The sequence below is a fragment of the Ictidomys tridecemlineatus genome, chromosome 7 (assembly GCF_052094955.1).
Source record: "Ictidomys tridecemlineatus isolate mIctTri1 chromosome 7, mIctTri1.hap1, whole genome shotgun sequence".
NCBI classification, from domain to species: Eukaryota; Metazoa; Chordata; class Mammalia; order Rodentia; family Sciuridae; genus Ictidomys; species Ictidomys tridecemlineatus.
The window spans coordinates 21,435,588-21,445,442 of NC_135483.1; positions in this window are offsets into that span (position 1 = coordinate 21,435,588).

The following is a 9,855-nucleotide window of genomic DNA, read 5'->3' on the forward strand; positions in this document are numbered from 1 at the left end:
GGGCTTTCTTGTTCTTGTGAAAGAGGCCTTAGGAAGGTGGAAAGTTGAGAAATGATAGGTTGACAATAAAGCCTTTTTAGCATCTGGGGATCTGCTTCTAGACAGAAATCTCTGTAGTCCTCAGAAAGAATTGTTGTGGGGAGTCATCAGCTTGGAAATACACCAAGTAAAATTTGAGTTTAGCTTGTATGAGCCACATACAAGGATGGATACCTGAAACTGCTCTTCACAGAATTCAGAAACCAAGAGATTGGGTTCTGCTGACATTTTCTGTAGCTCCCTTCATATTCTTCTTACCTCTTTGGGTATCCAGTGAATTCTCAGTGACACAAACAGCAACATCCTGTTCCTGCCCTTTTTCTGCTTCAAACTGAAACACTGTGCTGGGTTTCCAGACTCATGCTCCTGGTCCCTCAAGAGTGACACCGTTGGGGCCCTGACTTTGGTCCCCATTCATTCACATGTTTTGCTCTGGTCTTCTTTCTCCTATCCCTTCCTGTCCTGTGGCACTGCAGCTTTATCTTAGTTATGATTGTGATTAACCTTGGAGTTTCTTCCACAGGGTCTTGATCTTGCTTGGTTTCCGAGTGTCATCAGGTTGGATTCTCTACATTGGTATGTGTTGTATGCCAATATTTAAGCATTTCATTTTGACCTGCTCTCTCCCATGTGTACTGAGCCATGTCAGAGTGGAGTAGGTAGAATTCCAGCACCTACTTACTCTCTCTTCCTCGGCTCTCTTGTTTTTATTACAGGACCAACGGTCACCAATTTATGTAGCCTGATCCTTCACTACTTTGGAACTCTTCATGCATTTAAATGAGCACATATCTTGGGGTGTTCTCTAGTTGTCTGGCTTTGAGCTATGTTCTAGATATATATTGATGAATAAAATAGACATGATTCTTTCCAGTACTGAGCATTGCTTATATTTCTTCATGAACATCCCTGACTTCTATAGATTTTCAAAATGAGAATATTTACTGGTGCATTTTAAGCATGAATAGAGCATCTCAAAGAATCAAACTAAACTCATAAGCGCATTTGTATGAAAAGCCAACCAAATTGGAATTAAAGGAAAAGTTAAAGCTAGTTAAATAAATATGTGCTTAGGTTGATTATATTATTTTTGTGTCTTTTTACAAGCAAAGGTATAAATTTTCATAGCTGTTTCACATGGAGTGTGTAACTGAGGGAAAATCCACTTCCATCTCCATCCATTGGTTATCCCACTCTGCAAAACTGAAACTGCTTTCTTGTTTGAGTGTGTTATTTTCATATGGTTGGAAACATAGCCATGTTTGATTTTACTTTTGTTCTCTACAAAGAAAAGTTCGGTATTTGATGAGGACAATTAGAAATAGACAGCTCCTCGTCCCCCTAGTCATTGTCATCGTTAGAAGCACTGTAGGTTTGTGAAGATGCAGATGGCCATGAAAGAGGAGGGAGCATTCATGAGTCGGGGGCTTTTCAGGAATCTAAACATCTGTGGTTCAAACTGTGTGGTCCAAACAGACTACATTGAAATCGATGGCAAATGCATAATTTTATGTAAAATGTGTGATGTTTAGGATTGCAGGAAGAAAAGCAAAGGTCTTGTAGTCATGATTCTGAAGAGTGTGAGGAAAGCAGATAAGGGAGTGTTGGAGAACAGCACACACAAACCTGTCACCCAAACTAAGCAGCTGCAGCACATGTCTTTTTTTTTCTGAGAAAAAATTAATAAGGGCTAAAATAGTCTTCAATATTGTGCTGTTAAAACGTGTGCACACATGCATGTACAAACACACTAAAAACTCAGCATCACTTTAGTAAATAGTAATTTAATTTTTAAGAGACCCTCGGTTAGAGTACTGTGCAATTTTGATTTTAACAAATGACTACAAACTTTAATGAACTAAGCTGTGGATTGCAAACTAACATGAGCTACATAAGCATTATGAACTAAATGGAACTAGCCAATGGAATTCTAGTAATCAAGTTCATACTTAAGAGATTCACTGAATATTATCTTTTCCTACATTTTATTAACAATTTGTGTAAAACTGAATCACATAAAAGGTAGAATTGTTCCCAAATTGTGGTTTACATTTATAATTGAATCAAAAGAAAAATACATACCATGAAAGGTAAATTCAGGAAAATAAAACAATATAAGTGATTCAAATGTGGTCATATAATAGTTGCTTGCTGTGTCTTTTGATCATGTTTTTTTCTTCATGTTCATCTTGATTTCTACATTTATTTTGGAAGTCCAGAATTGATTCTGAGGATAACATACTTACAATCGTGAATCTGAGTTTGTTTATAGTTCAGGTGATTCTTTTATTATTCTTTTAGAATGTAATCTATATATTAGTACTTGGATATGACTCTTTTTTGCAGCTTGCTGAATTTATTTTAATATTTAATTTTTTTGTCTTTGCACATTTTTATTGGTGCATTATAGTTGTACATAATGATGGGATTTGTTGTTTAGGTATGACTCTTTAGGTTAATACATTCAGGGTGGTGCCGAGAATATAGCAAGCATTTTATAAATATCCATGAAGTTGAATTCAGTCCTGCTTGTCTTCATAGAAGGATGATGGCTTTATGTTTCTTCCCTCTTTCTGTCTAGGATGAAAAGTCTATTCATATTATCTATGACGTCCTATAGAGTCCTCAAAACTGCACCTATCCAAAGGGAAACTTGTCCTCCTTCTCCACCCACCTGTGCTTCATGTCATCAACATCTGCTGAGTTATGCATGCTGGGAACCTGGCAGTTGTAACACTTTATCTCTTTCAACCTGTATCTTCCCTGAATGTTCCCCTGCTTTATACCTGTGACCACTAAGTTTAGTTCAACTTATTTTGTCTCTGCTGTCACAACAAGCTCATGAATGTTGACTTCTTCTTGTTTTTTCCCTGTGCTCAGTCACCCTACCTCCTGTTCCCAGGGTTATTTTTCTAAGATATGATTTTCATTGTTTCCTTTCTGGTAACTTCTTACAAGTGTAAGATGGAATCTAAACTCTTCAGCATAACAGATGAGAAACTCCATGGTCTATCGTCATCTCTCTGCTTCAACTCCTCTTCCGGTCACTTTCCCCAACACAGACTTTAAGCACACTGAAGTTCTTGAAATCACAAAACCATGCCATAACTATCTGCACCTATTCCTCTTTTCATAATATTTTCATGACCTGAGGAATTTCAATTCTTTTTTCAAATTATACTTCAAAAGTCACCTTCCTTGAAGAATTTTCTTCACTGCTCTAGATGGGGGGTAAATATGTTATCTGCTTTTCAAATTATGACTCCACATCCTCTGTCACGTGTTGAGAAGTCTGAGTCTTCTACTAGAGAGTGAATGTGGCTCTCCGATTGCCCCCACAGATCCTCACCTCCAGACAGCCATGGCCTTGTGTGCCTCCTGTCCTCTACTTAACATGTAGAGTGTGGCAGACAGGATGGAATGTCATTTCCAAACTTCAGTTAAGAAAAAGGCTTTGGAGTGTGTCTGGGGGGCCACTCTCCCTTGTTCTCTCTCTTGTTTGTTGGGGGAAGTCAGCTATCATGCTGCCAGTTACCCTAGGGACAGGCTCACTTCACAAGGAACTGAGCGAAGCTTGTGGCAAAGACAGGAAGGAGGCCTTCAGTGCTGAAGCTGTCCACCACCACAGGAAGAGCTGAGAAGGAAAGTCTTTCCCAACAATTTAACACCATACTCTCCTTGACATCAAGGCATCTTTAAAAAAGATTTAGCTGAGGTCCTTTCATGTGCCATGCAAGCACTAAACTACAGCAATAGTTCAATAATAATAATAATAATAATAATAGGAGGTCTTTTGTTCTTTTTCTCACTATTTTTCTCTCCAAAGCTATTTCCTGTCTTCCTACAAGCATGCTCAGACCCTCCCTAACTTATACAAATCAAAATAATAAACCCTAAAATATTTTCCTTCAACCTAGCTATTTTTTCTAACTAAAACCCTTTTTCTTTCCAACACATGATGCTCATTAGAACAAAGTTTGCTAGTATGATTTGGATGGAGTAGAAAAAGAAAGAATGCATGAGATGCGGCTGGAGAGGAAGCATAAAAAAATGTTTGCAGAGCATAATAGGCCATGATAGAAAACTTGGTTTTATATCAAGTACAACATCCCCAGGGGTAACTAAACAGCAGGTTTATCCATTAGGCACTCTAGGCTTAGAGTCTAGACAAGTCTACCAGCTTGTCGATGGCTTTTTTAACTTATCGAAAAACATGTGTTAGCCTAAAAAACAAAAGATAACAACAACCACAAAAACCCTGAAAAATTGAAATCAATAAAGGTGTAAATCAAATGCTTCCAAAATGTAATATTACATTAAGAGTATTTCAGTCCATCTCTACGAAAGGGTAAACACGAGAAATGCAAACTACAAGAAAATTACCTTTCAGAAAACTTAAATTCTTAAAAATTGCTAGAAACTTTTAAAAATTATAGAGAAATTGTGTTTGATATCTGATGTGCTTGCGTTTCTGGATGTTTGAAATAATTTAGGATGGGAAGCTCTAAATATTATAATGTTGGGGAACTAAGAAGTTTCAAAACTGTCAACAGATCCGCTTGCCAAAATCTAAAAAGAGCCAAGTGTCTCAGGAGACAAGAGTGAATCAAAAGGTGAATAATGAAGTGTACATATTTATGTATATATAGGATACTGGAAAATCAAATATTCAATATCACATATATTTATTCAGGCAGCTATGATTTTTCCTATTTCTACATAAGAAGTATAGAATCCAGACTTTGGCTATAATATGTGTGTCATTGGTATATAATCTTGTCCTATGAGTAAAGATCAAGTTTATTTTCAATGTCATAACAAGATATGTCTGGCAGTTCTTAAAACTAGATGCAATAAATATTTACTTGATATTTCCCTTGACAAGTGTCTGAGAATTTATTTCCTAACAGACCAGCAGGCTGGGTTACTTTTTCTCTTTGTTAATTTTTATGTAATATTAGATATCCACAACACACACACATACTCATATGCACAAACACACACAAACATGCATATAAACACGCAATTATAAAGATTAGGCATCTCACATCTCCAAAGAAAACTGAGGTAAGATTTTTGCTTTTTCTTTATGTTTCCAATATAACCTGGAATCATGCCAGCCACACCAGAATTGGATACCATCTGTGAAATTAATTTGAAATTCACTAACTTTAATTTGCCTGCCTCTAAATCTGCCGTGGCATTCCTCCAAATTTATTTTTCCAAGTTTAGACTTTAATTTTATTCCGAGATCCTTCTCCTGAGTGTATTTTGGTTGCTTTCACTAGAGAACTGTCCATTTTAACCATTAATCACTCCTATTTCCCATCTTCCCAGGATTTGGATTAGTAGTTTTTGTCTTTATGTAGTTAAAAAGGAATAATGTTTTGTTTTTGTTTTTTTTACTTCAGCACAAAATCAAGGAAAGAGTTCCCAAGTTATTTTTCACAATGATTTTTTTACAAAGTTGCCCTTTTCTTTATAGAATTTAATTTTTTAATTTAGAATGTTTAAATTTGGAAAATTTTAGAAATTTCACACTGATTTGCATATTTGACATGGCAGGGAGGAGAGAGGGAAGGAAGAACTTAGAACAGCCTTTATTTTTTTATTAGAGCATCATAATTATACATAGCAATTGGGTTTATTTTGACAAAATCATACATGCAAGGAATTTGATTTGGAGCCCTACCTACCCACCTTTTCCATCCCTCCTCCTTCCCCTATTCTCCCACCTCTATTAACTTATTCTACATATAAATTAAAGTGAAATCCCATTTTGCATCTTTATATATGAATATGACATGATTTTGTTAAATTCATTCCGTTTATCACCCCCTTTTCCTCCGTTCCTCCCTCTCAATTCTCCTACATCTCCTACATCTGCTTCACTGAACTTCCCTCTATTTTTATGATATCTGATCCCCTCCCCTACTGTCTTCTCTTCCTTATCTTGCTCTAGCTTCCAGATATGAGAGAAAACATTTGACCTTTGATTTCCTGTGTCTGGCTTATTTCACTTAGCATAATTTTGTCTATTCCATCTATCTGCCGGCAGGTGTCATTATTTTATTTTATTCTTCTTTATGGCTGAATAAAATTCCATTGTGTGTATAGACCACATTTTCTTAATCCATTTGTCTGTTAAAGGACATCTGGATTGATTCCATAATTTGGCTATGATGAAGTGTGCTGTTGTAAACATTGAAAAGGCTGTATCACTACAGGATGCTGATTTTAGATTTTTTGGATAAACATTGAGGAGAGCCATAGATAGCCAAGTCATATGGTGGTTCTATTCCTCATTTTTTTTTTCAGGAAATTGCTTTCCAAATTATACTAATTTGCAGTCCCACCAACAATGAAAGAGAGTACCTTTCCCCTCCCCACATCCTCACCAGCATTTATTATTATTCATAGAACAGGGTAAACTTTTTACCCTAGAAGAACATTTGAAACACTTTCCTGGGAATCCCTGAGTAAAATTATTTCATCTACAGCTTTCTCTGCATTAGGATGACCAGTGAGTTATACGCATAGTTGTGTGCATAGCCATCCAATAGGAATCCTGTGCTCTCTTGAGTGGCACTTCCCTGGAGAACAATTTCTTTGGCTGACTAATGAGATATTCTTCATGCAGTTTTTCCTTCTCTGAGTCTAAGTGAAGACAGAGGAAACAGCAGTGATTTTCTTCTTAAAATTTCTGCTCAATCTTTTTAACCTCATCCAAGTTAACTTGAAAATCTTGTCACTAATTTCTGCTGTACCTTTGGGCAAAAAATGACTTGTACAAGCAGAGTTCCATTCCCTATTTAAAACTTAAAACACTTTATTATCGAGTTCTCTCAAGTAATGATGATGATGATGATGATGATGATAATCAGGTAAGTAAACTCACATTTTTTAACTTGTTCCCTATATTTCTTTTAATTTTTAAAGCTTATAAGGCAAGGATAATAAATTTCTATTAAATAATTGACCTACATCTAAAAGGAGTTTAAATTTTCTCAAGATAGCTTGTTATGTTTAACTTAATTAAAAGTCACATAAAGATTTTAATAAATGCCATTTACAATATGAAAATTTTTGAACAGGTCATTAATTCATTGACTTTTTGTGGAAACAGTGGACTCTTTTCTACTTCTGATACTGCCTCTGTCCTTGAATTTTTATTCACTTGAATATTGGATGATGACATTATTGGGTTCTTACCAATTATGTTTACTTTTTTGTTAAGTAAGTTATACTACTAAATAAATTGGCTCCTGAGATCTTTCACTAAATATAATTATTAATCCTTTTAATAAAATCTTTTTTGTTGTTGTTTAGAGGTTCTAATTGGCTTTTAAAATAACCACTTCTTTCACTCATCAAATGGATGTGACTTATAAATATGTCTTTCCAGTTTTGATGCAATTCTAAGTTGTTTGTCTCAAATAATACATGAAATATTTGACAGCTTGGATTACCAGTTATCTAAAATCATTGATAAGGAGTTTTCATTACAGTGCCAGATTGTGTGTTTGTGTGTGTGGGTATTTCACCAGAGCAGCAGAATGCCTAGAAAATAGTAATTTTTCATCATACATACATCAGACTTGTTGGTATGTGGGAACCTGGAATCCTTTTCTTCCTGCCTTAAAAACGCATCACACTTTATCATCAGATGTATTTTTTAAACACAAACATTAGTTATATAAAACATGAGGGCATAAAAAAATAACTCAATGAGAAAATCATCCCAAATATGAAACTGTCAAACACAATTCACTCTGAGTTCACACAATTCACTCTGAATTCACACAATTCAAGCTTTGTAATGTTCACAACAGCAAAGATGTAGGGGCAGCTCAGAGATGACATATAAACATCTGTTCTTTAGGATACAAAATTCTCACTATTCTGTTGGTGGTATCTGAGGGGAGGTTGAGGAAGATAAGCTAATCCCATCAGCCTCCTGTTCTCCTTTTTGTTAAAGTACTCACCAATTATCAAGTACCTTCTTTTGTTGTTGTTGTTTGTTTAGTTTATTTATTTTTATGTGGTGCTGAGGATTGAACCCAGTGCCTCACACACGCCAGGCAAGTGCTCTACCACTGAGCTACAGCCACAGCCCCCATCAAGCACCTTCTTTATTCCCCCTCAAAGGTGGAAAATTGACTTTGGGAAATGGACACAGCCCTACTGTTATGCAAGGCTTCTATCAATACAGCGAACAGACTGCTTTCTCACTGTTCATCTCTATAACCACTGTTGTGGTGTGGCTGTAAGGTTTTTTGTTTGTTTTTCAATCACACTCTGTCATGGAACCCCTAGCCAATCTGAGAACCGCATGAGTCTATAGAACCTTTACAGACAAACTCTGCCTTAACACTAAAGTAGTCCAAATTCCACCCAACTTCCCCACCTTAAAATGAGTTATTTAGTGAATAACAAGCCAAAGATTGTTTTGGCACCTCTGTTGAACATATGGTACAGCCACAACTGTCAACGGATTTAGAGCTTGGTCTGTCCATCCTGAGGCACTTACATGAGAGAACATCAGTGTGATAGTCAGGGAGGTACACTGCCCCTTCAAGAAATGACTGATTCTTTAAGCAGATGAGCTTGAGAGCATCCTTTGGGGGATATAATACCCTGGAAAAGATCTGGGAGGATGAGGCAAACTTACAGCAAGTGTTGCTCTCATGGCCTGGACTGAAAAATGGTCCAACCTTACGTAAAAAATACTTCTTTTCTTAGTGGAATACAATAGAGAAAATACTTAAAAGGTTGAACAAAGTGGACAAGCCAAAAAGGATGTGTTACATGAAGCTAGAAGAACCATTAGAGGATTATGTTCCATAGAAGGGACTCCAAAAACACTTCAGTATAGGACACCTGGAGTGCACTAGTGGGAGGGAATCAGCATCCTTTGAAATTCAGTCTTGGTCAGGTCTGGAGGAAGAGGAAACTCACCAATAGCAATGAGAACTTGGTTCACTAATAGCAATGAGGATAACAGGTTTCCAAAGCCATTGAGAACAGGAAATAGTTTTTAACACCAGAAGCCTAGAAATCATTTTCATAAGAACAGATAACATCAGACTAGCAGCCAGGGAGCCTTACCTATGGGGAACTATGGAGATGCTTAATAGAGCATGCTGTACCTTTGGGCAAAATAGGTGGACTGCCAAAACAATCAATAGAAAATTAAAAAAATTGAAAAACAAGAAGCTGAGGTATTGTTATGGTTTCAATATTAGGTGTCCCCCAAAATCTCATGTGCGAGAAAATGCAAGAAGGTTTAGAGGTGAAATGATTGTGTTATGAGAGTCTTACACCAATCAATGAATCAATCCCCTGATAGAGATTAACTGAGTAGTAACTGTAGACACGTAGGATGTGGCTGAAGCTGGTGGGCCGTTGAAGGCAGGACTTTGTCTGCCTTTGTTGAGTGGAGTCTTTCTCTCTGCTTCCTGATGCTATGTTTCCAGCTGCTTTCTTCTGCTGCACAGTTTGGCCATGATGTTCTTCCCCATCTCACGCCCCAAGGAATGGAGCCAGCTGTCTATGGTTTAGTCTTCAAAGGATTTATCTTCTACTTTTTGGAGAGCATGTGCCTTTCCAAGACCTCTATTGTGCTGACCTCCTCCTGCTCCTCCTGCCTGATCACTGTCACTCCATGATCAATGTGGTGTTCAGTGTGTATCCATGATTTTGTATCCATAATTATGTATCCATAATTGCTCTTGTCAGGCCTTTTGGTCACAGCAAGGAAAAAGCTGACCCAAACACGTATGTTGCCCAAATAAAACCAAAGTCCCTTGCCCGGTT